The sequence below is a fragment of the Monodelphis domestica genome, chromosome 2 (genome assembly GCF_027887165.1).
Source record: "Monodelphis domestica isolate mMonDom1 chromosome 2, mMonDom1.pri, whole genome shotgun sequence".
In the NCBI taxonomy this organism is placed as follows: domain Eukaryota; kingdom Metazoa; phylum Chordata; class Mammalia; order Didelphimorphia; family Didelphidae; genus Monodelphis; species Monodelphis domestica.
Window position 1 is genome coordinate 307,166,360 of NC_077228.1, and position 15,079 is coordinate 307,181,438.

The 15,079-nt window shown below is 38.3% G+C and overlaps 1 protein-coding gene and 1 pseudogene across 3 annotated transcripts in view; one reads left to right on the forward strand and one right to left on the reverse strand.

The window, feature by feature from the left end:
- The window catches only part of PRIM2 (DNA primase subunit 2), a 391,097-nt gene that overhangs the window by 91,067 nt on the left and 284,951 nt on the right, over positions 1–15,079 (forward strand). The window lies entirely within an intron of this gene.
- On the reverse strand, positions 1,668–12,423 carry LOC103096034 (actin, cytoplasmic 2-like; annotated as a pseudogene).

Genomic DNA, 15,079 nt, shown 5'->3' on the forward strand with positions numbered 1-15,079 from the left:
TCCTTGTGATTTTAGAAATTATGATACACTTTGATGTATATCCAGTTGGCATCATTGGAAGGATGTAAAAAGATGCTGGTCTGTGTCAGGAAGTCACTTGAGATCATTGAAAATGCTGCAATATTTCCAGTGCTATTGAGCCCTTTCTGTTCAGTCCTGGCCCTAGCCTATTGTCTATATGAATTATCTTTCAGGGGCAGCTGCTAGGTGGCTCAGTGGATTGAGAGCCAGGCCCAGAGATGAGAGCTCCTGGGTTCAAATTTGGCTTCAGACACTTCCTAGCTCTGTGACCCTGAGCAAGTCACTTAACCCCCATTGCCTAGCCCATACCACTCTTCTGCCTTGGAACCAATATGCAGTATTGATTCTAAGATGGAAGGTAAGGGTTAAAAAATTATATGCCCAAGATAAAAGTATTAATTGAACTTTCTCAGTGGGCTATCCATTTAATTTCATCTTTAAGACAAAGTGCTTTGCAAACCCTAAAAGCACTATATAAATGTAATTTTAAAATTATTATTCAAAATGAAGGACAATAGTGTTTACAATCTGATGTTTTACATTTCTCATTATTAGTTTTTTTATGAAAGAGAATGCAAACAAACAAGAGAAAAATGAAGAAATTAAGTGAAATGTAGTATGTGCCAGTCTGCATTTAGACTCCATCAGATCTTTATCTGGTGTCAGATGGCATTTTTTATTATGAGTCTTTGAGAATTATATTGGATCACTGTATTGCTGTGAATACCTAAGTCATAAACTGTAAAGGATAATTTTAGCGTTGTGACCTAATTTATTGGTCGCCATGGATATCCCAAATAAAAAAAATTTACCCAAGTCAGTCTGGAAACTTATTGTGATTTAATTAATATAGTGGAAAGAAATTTAAGAAGAAGGGAGAAGGAAAGGGTGTAGGATTTCTCCCGCCTGGCTTGTGCTGGGCTGGAAGATTAGAGGCTCTAGAAGGTAAAGTTTTGGAGAATAAAAGAGGAAGGAATCAGCCTGAACTCCAAGAAGGCTCAGCCAAGATGCCTGAACCTGAATTAGTTCAAGGGCAAACTCACCTCCAAAACCCAGACAAATAGTTGCCACCACACCAAGATGTCGGAATACTTAGCATGCTGCCAGCCAGACACTTCTCTGGGAAAAGAGGCTGAAGAGAGGAAGTGACATGCCCTATATAGACGGTTTTACGTCTCTTTCCTGTGTCTCGTCTGTACCAATGTTAGCTTAACTTGACTTAGGACAGCCCAGGGGTCTGTCCGCTGTTTCTGCACATGTCTGTTGAAGGCCTTTTTCTCAGCTACTTAATCCTTGAGTATGGTGCAGACATTCCTGACCTTGTTAAACTAAGTAGGGTGGAGAAATATAGAGTTCCCAAGACTTGATTCTGTTAGACCAAGTATCCCCATTGTTACTAATCAGAAAATAGCTAAATCAGATCTTCAAAAGTATGGTCTGAGTAGGGTGGAGTAGTTTTAAAATTCACATCATAAATGTTCATAATATTGCCATTACTATGTACAATGTTCTCCTGTTTCTGCTCACTTTGTATCAGTTCATATAGGTCTTTCCAGGTTTTCCGTTTTTTTTTTCCCCAATGTGCCGATATTTATCTAATATCAGCTACAAACTTCCCCAAGGACAAGTTTCTTTTCAAAGAAGACTTATTCCAGTTTCATGAGGCTAACATGAGGTGTATATTTGCCAGGGCAAATTCTTATTTCATGAATACTTATGCAGCAAATGCTACACATCTGCTAGCAGTCCATTTAGAAGCATTTATGATGGGCAGTGGATGACCAGATTATCATATTCCTGCTTGTTGATCCCACATCTGCTGGAAAGTAGAGAGAGAAACTAGAATAGAGCCATCAATCCAGATGGAATACTTTAATTCAGGGGAAGCAGTGATCTTAATTTTCATTGCACTAGGTGCCAGGGCTGTGGTTTCTTTCTCCATTCTGTCAGCAATACCAGGAACATGGAAGTACCACCAGACAATACTGTGTTGGTATATAGATCATTTTGGATATCAACATCATACTTCATGATAGAATTGAAAGTGGTCTCATGAATGCTATAAGATTCCATTCCCAGGAAGGATGGTTGGAAGAGGGCCTCTGGACTCTTGAACCTCTCATTGCTATTTGTGATCACCTAGCCATCAGGAAGCTCATAGATTTTCTCCAGGAAAGAGGATGAAGTAGCAGTGGCCATCTCCTGCTCGAAGTCCAGGGCAACATAGCACAGATTCTCCCTGATGGCCCAAACAATTTCCGTTTCAGCTGTGATAGTGAAGCTGCATCCTCCTTCTGTCAGTATCTTCATGAGGTAGTCTGTCAGGCCATGACCAGCCAAAATCTAGATGAAGAATGGCATGGGAAAGGGCATAACCATCATAGTTGGGCACAGTGTGGGTGACACCCTCACCAGAGTCCATAACAATACCAGTAGTACAACTAGAGGCATACAGAGACAACACAGCCTGAATAGCAAGATACATGCCTGGAATGTTGAAGGTCTCAAACATGATCTGTATCATCTTCTTTCTTTTGGCCTTGAGGTTTAAGGGAGCTTCTGTAAGCAGAACAGGGTGTTCCTTAGGGGCTACACAAAGCCCATTGTAGAAGGTATGATGCCACATTTTCTCAATGTCATCCTAGTTGGTAACAATGCCACGTTCAATTGGATATTTCACTTACTATGGGCTTCATCACCAACATGACTGTCCCTCTGCCCCCTTCCCACCATGACACCCTGCTGACTTAGGCATCCAACAATGGAGGGGAACACAGCCCAAGGAGCATCATCCCTAGCAAAAACCAGCTTTGCACATGCCAGAGCCACTGTCAATGATAAGAGCAGCAATTTTTTTCTTCCATTTTTATTCAGTCTGAGGTTGTGAACCATTTTAGTCTGAGAAATTAGAGCCGAGAGGGAAGGAGAGTGGGAAGGAGAGACTACATCTCCCAGGGTTCAGATCCATTTTAAAATGTACAATATTACACACACACACACACACACACACACACACACACACACACACACACACATATGTGTATGTATATATATATATATATATATATGTATATTGTTAAAGAGATTTTCTTAATTATCCTGTCTCTTTAGGAGGCAGTGACAGATTTCTCAGTAAAAGAAGCAGAGCTGAGAAGAGAATTGACAGGCTTCTGTGAGGAAGAGCTGAAGATTTCATTACCTAATAGATGAGGGAGATATATAAGGAAGGTCAGTTGGCAGTTGAGGGGGCTTTTGCCTCTGGGTCCCTAGAAAGCAGGAGGTTAGTCTGTCTTTGTCTCTGTGACTGGAAGATTTTTACTATTGACAGTTGGGTAGATTTAAGGAGTTCATAGGTGGTGGCTGTTTATTTATTAGCATAGGTTGTTAGTTAGTGAATATATTTCTAGGTAGACAATGTAGATAGTTAGGCCTGGTTTGCCAGGCAAGAAGAACCTGTCCTCGAAGACAGTTAGATTAGGGATTTTTAGAAAATTTAGGTAGAATTAGGAATTTAGGTAAAGTTATAAGGTGTTAGAGTAATAATCTCTCTTTCCTCCTTTCTATTTTCTATTTGTACTTCTCAAATTAAACTAAGGGCTTTATCAAATTTCTCTCCTCACTTTTGTCAAACTCCTACCAAATTAACCAAATTAATTTTGAGATCTTGTTTCCTCTTTCATATAATTCCAACAAGAGATGTTTGCTATCTTATTGGCATGCTGTGGCATTTGGTGAGGCCAAGGGAGCAAATCATCCACAAAGTATAATAAACGGCTCTCCTTAAACTCTATATTTACCAAATCTTGTGTCAAAAATTGGGAAAAGGGGGCAGCTGGGTAGCTCAGTGGACTGAGAGCTAGGCCTAGAGATGGGAGGTCCTAGGTTCAAATCTGGCCTCAGACACTATTCAGCTGTGTGACCCCTGGGCAAGTCACTTAACCTAGCCCTTACCACTCTTCTGCCTGGGAACCAATACACAGTATTGATTCCAAGGTGGAAGGTAAGGGTTTTAAATTTTAAAAAAAAAATTGGGAAAATAAAGTTGGACTTTCTGTGTAACCTTGAGGTAGACGACACCATGTAATTTAGATCCTTTCCAGGTGAATGCAAATATATTTTTGGAATCTTCGTGAATGGGTATTTATAAAAAGGTGAAACACAAATCTACTACTGTAAAATATTTAGTGGTGCTAGGAATAGAGGAAATAATAGTTGTTGGACTTGGAACAACAGGGTGTCTTTTGATGAAATGATTATTAATAGCTGTTAAATCTTAAACAAATCAATACGCAGGTTTTCCATTTTCATCTAATTTTGTTTTTTTAGTAGGAAAGGTAGGCGTATTGTATTTTGATTTGCGTGGGATTATTATTTTCTGCTTAATTAAAGAATTTATCACTGGGACAATTCTCTTGATTTTTTCTTTTGATGATGAATATTGAGGAATGGGCAGAGGTTGACCACCTCTCATTCTAATTTTGACCGGAATAGCTGATTTAAGCAGGCCCAAATTGGTAGAAGATGTAGTCCAGAGAGATTCAGGTATATCTGTTGGTATTTTCAAGATGGGAGTTTTATCCATCTCCTTACTATCTAGAAAGAACGAATTTAGAGATTCTTCAGTTAGTTCTAATGTAAGATTGCCATCTTGAGTACATTTTGTTGTGGCTCTTAATTTACACAAAAGATCTCTTCCCAATAAATTCATAAGGGAGTTAGGCATTAGAAGGAACGGATGTTCCACAGATAAAGGTCCCACAGGCACCATTTGTGGTGAAGGCTTTTGGACTTCCAAAGGTGTTCAGACACCCCGACAACATTAATAGAGCTAATAGAATTACAATTAGAATCAGGCACACTCATCAGTATATATCTTGATGCCCCAGGAATCTAGAAGACAATCATATAATGTATTTTCTACTTTCAGTGTCACATGTGGTTCATTACTATCTGGGGAAGAATGGACAGGGATGATTGCTGTAATTATATTGGTATCTGGAAAATCAAATGTTTCTATCTTTGATTCCAGAATATATAATTATGTCTTTTGTGTTTCCATTTTTCAGTTCATCCTTTTGAGGTAACATTCATAATTTATTCTGCAAGTATTAAATCTGTAGCTGCATATGTTCTCTTGATTCTATTCATTTTTCTGTATGTAGTTCTTTTCAAGTTAAAAAAAAATTAGCTTGCTCATTGTTTCTCATAGGACCGTAATTATTTCATGTACCATGTACCACAATTTGTTTAGCCATTCCCCAATTGATGGACCTCCCCTTGATTTGTAGTTCTCTGCCACCACATAAAGAACTGTTATAAATATTTTGGAAAATATATTTCTTTTTTCCCCAATCTCCTTGGGAAACAGACCCTGCAATGGTATTGCTTTATAACTCTCTGGGTAAAATTACAAATTACTTAAAAATGGTCATAGCTCCATTAACAGTGTATTAGTGTTCCCATTTTTCCATATCCCCTCCAACGTTTGTCATTTTGCCCTTTCTTTTAGGCAATTTGAAGAATGTGAGGTGATATCTTTGAATTGTTTTGTTTTGCATTTCTCTAATCAATAGTGATTTAGATTATTTTTGCATTTACCTATATATGGCTTTAATTTCTTCATCTAAACATTTTTTTCATATCTGTTGCCCATTTATCAATTGGGGGTATTGCTCTTATTCTTATTTATTTGACAAAGTTTTCTATATATTTTAGATATGAGACTTCTATCCAAGAGACTATGAAAATCCTCTTCCCCCTTTCAATTTTCTGCTTTCTTTCTGATCTTGGCAAAATTTGTTTTATTTTTACAAATTTTAAATTTAATATATTCAAAATTATCCATTTTACATTTTACAATGCTTTCATTTATCTCTTATCATCAACTCAGATTGTCCTATCTATAAATCTGATAGATAATCTGTTCCTTTTTCTTCTAATTTACTTATGACATCTTCTTTTATGTCTATATCATGTCTCCGTTTTGTTCTTACCTTGGTAAATGGTATAAGATATTGGTCTACATCTAGTTTCTGCCAAACTACTTTCCAGTTTTCTCAACAATTTTTACCAAAGAGTGATTTTCTATCCTCAAAACCTGGATCTATGCTTTTGTCAAATGTAAGATTACTGTAATCTTTTATTACCTTTTGTTGTTTATGGGTTAAAGTTATGGTTGAGACTGAATGTAATAATTATATTTGGTCACCAAGGAATTTATTTTTAAAATCCTAATGAAACACCCAAACTCCGCTGGAAATTTTATGGTGATTTAATTACAACAGGAGGAAGAAAAATATTAGAGGGTGAGAGAGCAAGGGAAAGAAGGAAAGGAGTTTAACTCAGCCCAGGCTGAGCTAAAGCTGGAGTTTAAGGCCTTGGAGAGCCAAGGAAGAGAAGGGAGTCAGTCCTTATTACTCATGTGACCGATCTGAAGGAAAGCTGTCTGCAGGGCTCCTCCAATCAGGTGCTCCAGGATCAAACTGCCCTCTAGCCCTCTCCACAGGAAGTCACGAGAACTCTCAAGGCTGTTCTCTACCTCCCTTCCTGTGTTTCACATGTGCCAATGGTGGCTCAAGCTTGACTTAGGGCAGTCCAGAGATCTGTCCTTTTTTTCGTACATGTCTGTTGAAGGCCATTTTCTCAGATAATTAAATCTTGAGTTTGATGCAGACCTTCCTAATCTTGTTAAACTGAGTAGGGTGGAGAATGCAGAGTTTCCAAGACCTGATTCTGTTATTCCAAGTATCTCCATTGTTACTGATCAGGAAATAGCTAAATCACATCTTCTAAAGAATGGTCTGATTAGGGTGGAATAGTTTTAAAATTCACAGTTGTATATCTGTCCTGTTCTACTGATCTGCTTTTTTATTTCTTAGCCAGTACCAGATATAATACTGTTTAAAATGTGGGACTACTAGACCTCTTTCCCTTACATTTTTACATTGGTTCTTTTGATATTCTTGATCTTTGTTCTTCCAAATGAATTTTGTTATTATTTTTTTCTAGCTCAATAAAATACTTTTTTGGTAATTTAATTGGTGTGACATTAAATAATATAGACTCTAAATAAATGTTTCGAGAAAGAAAAAAGGTTGGATTGTGTGACGTTGCCATTTTAATTACATTGGCTCTACCCATTCATGAACAATTAATGTTTCTTCACTTATTTAGATCTGACTTTATTTGTGTAAAAAGCATTATAATGAGGTTCATATAGTTCCTGGGTTTATTTTGGCAGGTATACTCCCAGGCATTTTATTCAATCTGTGCTTATTTTAAATGGAATAGCTCTTTCTATCTCTTTTTGTAGGACTTTGTTAGTAATATATAAAAATGCTAATGATTTATGTGGGCTTATTTTAAATCCTCCTACTTTGCTAAAATTATTGATAGTTTTGAATTTTAAAATTAATTCCATAGGATTTTCTACAAATATTATGTTGTCTGCAAAGAAATATAGTTTTATTACCTTTTTGCCCATTCTGATTCTTTCAATTTATTTTTCTTCTCTTATTGCTATTGCTGGCATGTCTAATATTATGTTAAATAATACTAGTGATAAATGGACCTCATCATTTTCTTATAGCCAGTAGTATTCTAATGCAATCATGCCATATGTCACAGCTTATTCAATTCTACCCCAGTTGATGGACATCTCCTCAATTTCCAATTCTATGCCACTACAAAAAGCCAAAGTCAGCCATTTTCTTGACAAAATAAAATCAACTTATATATATATATATATATATATATATATATATATATATATATATACACACACACACACACACACACACACACACAATGATATTATTGCCTGTCAGTTTGATTGAAATTAATGTAAATTATTCATTTTAGAATAGGGGAAAGACTATATTTTTCCACTTTTTATTTTACCCTTTTTCCAAATTCTTAAAACTCACTGTATACTACTTTTGGTATTTTAAAAAATATTTTGTGATCGCTATAAAACTCTTCCTTTTCGTCTTTTTTTCCCTTCCTTACATGATTCACCCCCACATCTTTTCTCACATGCATCTGCACAGGTCTTTCTCTCTGTTTGAATTTTACTGTCATCTTATTTGACATCTTATAGTTTACTTTTCTTGGAAACTTTGCCAGCATCTCATATTTTCCCATATTTTGTGAAGCATTTTTTAACATAGTAATTTTCTTCAGAGCTGCCAGGTAGCCACCTTCCAGCTATAAATATTTACATATTTGTGATGGGGTTAAATTCTTGTTAGAAGAATTATTTAAATTCATTGTGTTCTAATAGATTAGCTAAGATCTACATGACTGCACACATCCTGGATAGGTGAATCGAAATTTTTTTCCCCCCTTCCCCTTTTTAAGCCCATTGTGCTGTCTGGGTGAGAGGAAAGCATTTACCAACAGAGAATAGCTTTTGTTTCCAGTTTAGTGTATTTATCACATTAGTGTTTAGTTGATTAATCAGTGGGAATTAGCATTCCTTTTAAACCCCTCATTGTCATTACCTGTTTACTAATACTATCCCCTTGCTTTCTTATTTATCTCTCCCCTCCCCCAGTTCTTTTTTCTTTCCCAACCTAGATGATGAGTTTTTTGAGGTCAGGAACTCTTATCTTACATCTTTTAGGTGTTCTCCACAGTTTCTTATATAGTACCGTGTTGTTGTTGTTGTTGTAGTTGTTGTTGTTGTTGTTGTTGTTGTTTGTTGTTGTTTGTTGTTGTTGTTGTTGTTCTTCTTCTTCTTCTTTCTTCTTCTTCTTCTTCTTTCTTCTTCTTCTTCTTCTTCTTCTTCTTCTTCTTCTTCTTCTTCTTCTTCTTCTTCTTCTTCTTCTTCTTCTTCTTCTTCTTCTTCTTCTTCTTCTTCTTCTTCTTCTTCTTCTTCTTCTTCTTCTTCTTCTTCTTCTTCTTCTTCTTCTTCTTCTTCTTCTTCTTCTTCTTCTTCTTCTTCTTCTTCTTCTTCTTCTTCTTCTTCTTCTTCTTCTTCTTCTTCTTCTTCTTCTTCTTCTTCTTCTTCTTCTTCTTCTTCTTCTTCTTCTTCTTCTTCTTCTTCTTCTTCTTCTTCTTCTTCTTCTTCTTCTTCTTCTTCTTCTTCTTCTTCTTCTTCTTCTTCTTCTTCTTCTTCTTCTTCTTCTTCTTCTTCTTCTTCTTCTTCTTCTTCTTCTTCTTCTTCTTCTTCTTCTTCTTCTTCTTCTTCTTCTTCTTCTTCTTCTTCTTCTTCTTCTTCTTCTTCTTCCATCCTTTCTTTGTGGCTTAGCTCAGTCACTTCACCAGGTTGCCTTAGTTTCCTCATCTGTAAAATGAGCTGGAGAAGGAAGTGGCAAACCACTCCAGTATCTTACCAAGAAACCCCAAATGGAGTTAAGGGGAGTTGGAAATGACTGAATAACACAGACCATTTCTTCTGTGTTGTCTTTCCTGAGCCTTTGCCTCTTGAGGGTCCTCCACAACCCCTGAAGTCTCAGCTTACATGACCTCTCCTTCCTCAGATCTTCTCAGAGTACTGTGTGGGCCCCTCTTTATTCTCCCCTTGTTCTAGCCAATTAGACTTTCTTTTATTATGCCTAACTTGTAAATTTCTTGAGAATGGAACCTGGACCATTTTTTAATGAGAGGGATATGGTAGTTAATGGTAGCTGGAGTGTTGGAGCACAATCCTGTCTCTGATGTCTACAAGCTGGGTGGCTTTGGACAAATCCTTTAACCTCTCAGTTTCCCTGTAATAATGATGGCAATGATAACAGTAGACACTTATTTATGTAATGACACACATCGGCCCAGCGCTTTATGTATATTATTTCTTTTGAGCCTTTCAAAAGCCTTGACAGTATCTTTGATTTGACCTCTGTAAAGTGGGGATAATAGTAGCACCTACATCAAAATTTTATTACTTACAGAAACAAAGCTAGTTTTATAATGGTTAGGATGCCAGGCCTGGATTTGGGAGGATCTGAGTTCAAATGTGACCTCAGATACTTCCTATCTGTGTGACCGTAGGCAAGTCACTTAATCCCTATTGCCTTAATTCTCTTCTGCCTTGGAATCAATACTTATTATTAATTCTCTTTTTTAAACCCTTGGAATCATATCAGTTACAAGGGTGAAGATCAGTAAGGGCTAAACAATTAGGGTAATGTGACATGCCCAGAGCACACATCTAGGAAATATCTGCAGACAGATTTGAGCCCAGGACCTCCCATCTCCAGGCCTGGCTTTCTCCACTGAGCCACCTAGCTGCCCTTACCTAGTATCAATTCTAAGACAGAAGGTTAAAAAACAAAGGTCTATGGTCTGGAATGCCCTTTCTCCTCCTCCTTACCACCTGGTTTCCCTGGCATCCTTTAAAACTTAACACGTCCCATCTTTTGTGGGAGGCCTGTCCCCTTGTCTTCTGTGCCTTCCCTCAGAGATTATGTTTCAGTCACACTGTAGCTTGTGTGGACTCAGTTATTAGTGTAGTGTATTCCTCATTAACATGTAAAGTTCTTGAGGGCCTTTCTTTGTTTCCTTAGCACATTGCTCAGTGCCTGTCACTTGTTAAGCTCTTAATATTTCTTGTGGACTAGCTGACTTGCTGAATACTCCATTTGTATCTGCTGATTTGTTACAAAGTTAAGTAAGTTATTTTCTGAACTTGATAGTGGCACTTTTGAGACAGTCTAGTGTCTTTGGGTCATGGCTGTGGCCGACTTTAATGTATTGAACATTTGTAGAATAGAAAAAGTTGAAAGATGTTGGATTTAATTCTTATAGGCTAAATCATACAGTCCTCAACAGATATAGGAGTATAACTTGTTTTTTTATCTTCCATGAAATTTTAAATATTTTAAACTTGATTTTTCTACTTAGATAAACTCTAGAATTAGTAGTTTCCTTATAACTTGTTTTCAGATTATATAACTAAAAATGAAAAACCAAGGTATAGAGATAAAGCTTCTCCTTTTCCTCCCTCTCCTCTCTTTCTCTCTCCCTCTCCCTCTCTCTGTCTTCCCTCTCCCCCTTTCTGTCTGTCCTTCACTCCCTCCTCTGTGTCTGTGTCTGTATCTGTCTCTGTCTCTCTCTTTCTCTCCCTTACTTCCTCTCCCTCTGTCTGTCTGTCTGTTCCTCCCTCCCTCCCTCCTGTTTGTTTCTATCTCTCTCCCCCTCTCTCTTTCTGTCTGTCTCTGTCTCCCTCTCCCCCTCTCTGTCTGTCTGTTCCTCCCTCCCTCCCTACTCTTTCTCTTTTTCCCTCTCCCTCTCCCTCTCTGTCTGTCTCTATCTCTATCTCTGTCTCTGCCTCCCTTTCTCCATCTCTGTCTCTGTCTCTCTTCTTTTCTCTCTCTCTCTGTCTCTTGATCACTTTCCCTTCCCCTCTCCTCCTCACCTCTCTTTCCTTCTACCTCTCTATCTCCTCCCTCCCCAATCCATCTGTCCCCCCTCCCTACCCTGCCCCTTGCCCTTTTCTTTTATCCCTTTCTCCATTTAAAGACTCAGGGCTGGTGGGTATTAATTCCAGACTTTGAGGAAATTGTGAATGTGGCTAATGAAGGCTATTAAGTTTAATATGCAGGCTCACTGCCATAAGTTGTTCATGCATTGTTTTTCCAGATTCCCTCACTCATTTCAAAGTCCAAATGGCTGCCATGTGTCATAGTTTTGTATTTGACATGGCTATGCATTAAAGCCTTAAATTTGCCACTGCCATAGTATGTGAGCCTCCTGAGAGCAGAAACTGTGCTCTGTATAGTGCCCAGCACAAACCTGATGAATGCTAGACTATTAAGAGCTCTCCTTCCCTGATTATTTTGACAAATAGGTTGTTAAATTGTTTCTTATTGTAATGTGCAGCAATCTACTGATACTTTGTAATATTAAATAAACAATGTTACTCATTTTAATTAAGGATTTCCTTAAGGTTTTCTTATTGGTTATTTTGAAATAAAGGAGCTGCAAAGTCTATTTAGGAAGGAAGATACTTATGTCCCAGAGCCCTTTTTGTGGTTCTTCTAGATTCTGCAAGCAAGGTTGAATGGTTTTGGTTGTGAGTTGAATGCTTTTAAAGTCTTGCATAAGTCAGCAGCTTATTTAACAATAACAACAGTGGATATTTTTATAATGATCTAAAATTTGCACTTTGTTTACCCTTCTCCCCCTCCCCCCCATACTGTTCCCTCAACCCTTACTTTCTGTCTTAGTAGCAACTCTAAGACAGAAGGGCAAGGGGTTGGCAAATGGGGTCAAGTGAATTGCCCAGGGCAGGGGTCCCCAAACTTTTTACCCAGGGAGCCAGTTCACTATCCCTCAGACCATTGGAGGGCCGGACTATAAAAAACAAAACAAAACAAAACTATAAACAAATCTGCATACTGCTGGGATAGTGGAGGCTGCAGCACTGGCTGTGATGGGCCTGCCACACCTTGCATAGGCCATCACTGCCACCACTATACCAGGCAGCAGTATACACAGTACGGAATCCCCTCCCCCAGATCACCGCCCATCATGCTGACGTCTTCCCTTGTGCAGCCACATAATCCTTTGCGTGGCACCTTGTTCTCCTTCAGTTAATCTCAGAAAGAGGTGCCACACAAAGGATTATGTCACTGGAAGTGGTACTGTACATGAGAGATGCTGTGCTTTGTGGCGCCACCACATACAGTGCTCAGTGAAAGAGATGCCCCTTCCGGAAGTGTGATGGGGGCCGGATAAATGGCCCCAGAGGGCCGCATGTGGCCTGTGGCCTGTAGTTTGGGGACCCCTGGCCCAGAGTCACACACTTAGGAAGTATCTGAGGCCAATTTTGAATCCAGTGCCTCATATCTCTAGTCCTGGCTCTCAATCCACAGCACAACTTAGCTGCTTGTCTGCTTTTTTAAAAAGTCATTTTTTTAAGTGCCTTTAAATATCATTGATTTGTTCTTTGAGTTGGCCTGAGGATGTCACTGTCAGGGCAAAGGTGGAGGAAAGGGAGGAAGCGCAAGTATAGAAAAGGAAAATGGAAGAGTAAGGTTAAAGGGGTCACGAGAGAAGAGTAGTGGGAAGAGGGAAAATAAGAAAGAGAAGGCAGACAGGAAGCTATTGCTGAAATTTATAAAGAGGTACTCCTGATTCTCTTATACTCCTTTGATAGTCAATCAGAAGTGCCATGACAATTCTACCTAATGTTTTTAAATTGGTAATTGCATTGGGGGGAAAAAGAGGCACTATGTTTTTTACTTAATATATTAGTTAACACACTGTTGGTCCTAACTTTCTCAGAAATTTAAGACTTAAGGGAGAGGAATTTATAGCTCTGTGTCAAGAGAAAAGCAAGTCACATAAAAAGAAGACTGTCAGCTTCCTCTTCCTCCCCACATGCACCCCCCCCCCCCCCACTCACCCATCTACCAATCAGTAAAACTCTTACAAACTAGAACGAAGAATGAGGGTAAAATCTGGAGGAGAGATGAATTGTGAGTTCCGCTCCCATTTTCCAAACCTGATTTAGTAGCTAAATACAAAAAGAAAAGTGTACATTTTGGAACCAACCCACATCCATTTCCCTTAGATGGTTTTTCTCAAACAAGTAAGTTGGTCTGTTTGAATAACTGCACTGGCTGTCAGATTCTTTTGTTTTAATGAGACAGCACATCTCCTCTATGGAAAACTTGGGAAAATATTTTGCCTTACAGTCTTAGTGCTCATTAAGCGTTATTGTGTAAGGCATAAGCAAGTGTTGGGAAATTTAAATATGTTTGCAACATCTGCGCTTTTATTGTGTATTTAAAGGAGTTTTCTTTTCGCCAGTCTTACAATGATCATTGCTGACAGTTTGACCCTACTTTACATTTTTGCCAGGCTCTTCATCTAGAGCTGTTTGGGTTATACATTTCCCTTCTAATGTTCTAGAATTTATTTCCATCTCCTGAGAAAAAATAATTACTCTATTAGCATCTAAGAAATTAGCACACATAGGGAGTAAGAATTTCTGGCATCCGAGGTTTTCATTTTCTCCAAGCTGAAGTCTCTCTCTTCACATTTGATTTTCTGATGGAATTTATCTGCTCAGAATAGAATCAGATGTTTCCTCCAAATGTTATGTTCAGATGACAGTGTAGATCCAAGGTGCACAAATTAATTGAAAAATGCCAATCTTAACTTATGAGATAAACTTGTATTTATAAGAGAGGACCTTGACTTGTGATGGGATGGGAATAGATCTTGCAGTGCATTGTGAGGTTAGGTATTTAGTTTTAATTTTGATTATTAAAAAAAAAGAACTCCTTATCTTGTTTTTTTTTTTTTTTGAATCAGCACTAAGTATTGGTTCCAAAGTAGAAGAGTGGTAAGTGCTAGGCAACTGGGGATAAGTGACTTGCCCAGGGTCACACAGCTCAGAAATGTCTGAGGCCGGATTTAAACCCAAGACTTCCTGTCTCTGGGCCTATCTTTTGTGTCTTTTTTTTCTTTCTCCCCATGCTTTTGTCAAGTGGAAGAGATCTTTATTTTTGTGTAGAATTTAAAAAAAATTAATTACTCTGAATTTTTAGTTTGTGCAGGTTGCTGTACTTGACGGTACTTTGCCTGACTGTGCCAATAAATACGTGTGTAATTGGGCAAGTCATATTCCTTCTCTGGGCTTCAGTTTTCTCACTTAGAAAGTGACAGGGGGACTGGGAAGAAAAGAGGGAACAGCTCCTTGAGGGCAGGAACTGTCCTTTGATTCTTTTTGTATCCTCAGGGCTTATTAGTACAGTGCTTGGCATTTATTGAATGACTGATTTATTGGCTTATCCCTGAGATGCCCAGTTCTGAACTTCTTGTTCAGCTATTTGAGCCCAACTCTTCATGACCCCTTTTGGGGTTTTCTTGGCAAAGACACTGGAGCAGTTTGTCATTTATTTCTCCAGCTCTTTTTATAGATGAGGAAACTGAGACCAACAGGGTGAAGTGACTTGCTCAGAGTCACACAACTAGTAAGTGTCTGAGGCCAAATTTGAACCTAGGAAGATGAGACTTCCTGACTCCAGGCTCAGCATTCTACTTACTCTGCCACCTAGCTTCCCAGTCTGAAGTAGATTACTATTTTCATACAGGTTCCACAGTAGAT